The sequence below is a fragment of the Wasmannia auropunctata genome, unplaced genomic scaffold (genome assembly GCF_000956235.1).
Source record: "Wasmannia auropunctata unplaced genomic scaffold, wasmannia.A_1.0 LD336049.1, whole genome shotgun sequence".
Lineage (NCBI taxonomy): Eukaryota > Metazoa > Arthropoda > Insecta > Hymenoptera > Formicidae > Wasmannia > Wasmannia auropunctata.
Window position 1 is genome coordinate 151,378 of NW_012026841.1, and position 1,116 is coordinate 152,493.

General features: G+C 43.9%; 1 protein-coding gene across 1 annotated transcript in view; it reads left to right on the forward strand.

Moving 5' to 3' along the window:
• LOC105451624 (putative nuclease HARBI1) overlaps positions 1–1,116 on the forward strand; it is a 6,521-nt gene that overhangs the window by 1,611 nt on the left and 3,794 nt on the right. The window lies entirely within an intron of this gene.

Here is a 1,116-nt window from a genome sequence, read left to right on the forward strand (position 1 = left end):
TTTGAAGATTGGCGAATAAACTCGTATCCGTTCGGCCCACCGCTGAATACCAGCGGTGGGACGGCCATATCTCGCCGCGTTGCTAAGCGTGTGGGGATAGAGTCTATCCCCACATGCCTAGCAGCGCGGCGAGATACGACTGGCACGATCGCCCTACCGCTGGTATTCAGCGGTGGGCCGGACAGATACGCGCTTATTTGTCAATCTTCAAAAATTAATATCTCGTTAACGATTGCGAATTTTGCAAAATTGTAGAGGACTTTTCAATCCAGTTTAATCTGCTCTACCAACCCACGAGATATTATCCGGTTATTACCGGACACCCTGTATAATATACACGTGTGAGTGATTCCATTTTCACAAGAAGCTCAAGCACTAATTGCTGCACATCGCGCAAGGACAGACGCACACACGTATACGCACGCACGCACGCATACCGAAGATATGCACGATGCAGAGATATGCGCGCGGCCATCTACATGAATGTGTGAGTAAAGAACGGCGCATGAAAAGGTGTATAATGTATAGTAAGTACAATGAACGGTACATGATTGCACACAGTAACGAGAGTGCTAACTTCCGGTTAGCGCACGTGTTTCGCGAAACAGAGCTGCGGGGATTTTTCGACAATGTGTATAGGACGTGGGGGGGGAACGGAGTCATTGGAGGGGAGCGAGGGACGACTGTCCATTTTGATTCTGTACGAATATTACTTGTCCGGGTGTGTAGACATTCGTAATTGTATCGGTTTTAATTACAACTAGGAATTTTCTGGACCAAAGTCAGAATATCGACAATAGTGAAACTAATTAACGGGTGTGCACTAATTAGAGCCGGTATATCACACGAACGAGAATTTGCGACTGCGGATGCATCCGGCTGAATATATTCTGCGGCTTTGTTCAGTAGCCAATTTGTAATATTATTTTATTATCATCCCTTTGCGTTTAATAGTTTGGCAATTAATACACGCATACGGCGCGTCTTCACTTATAAATTTATTAATATCTGATCGATTTAATATTCGTACAGCTTTAACAATTGTATAATAATTTTTTGCATGTCGATAAAACTGTATAATTATTTAGGATTGCCCTCACTTCCGATAACGGTGGA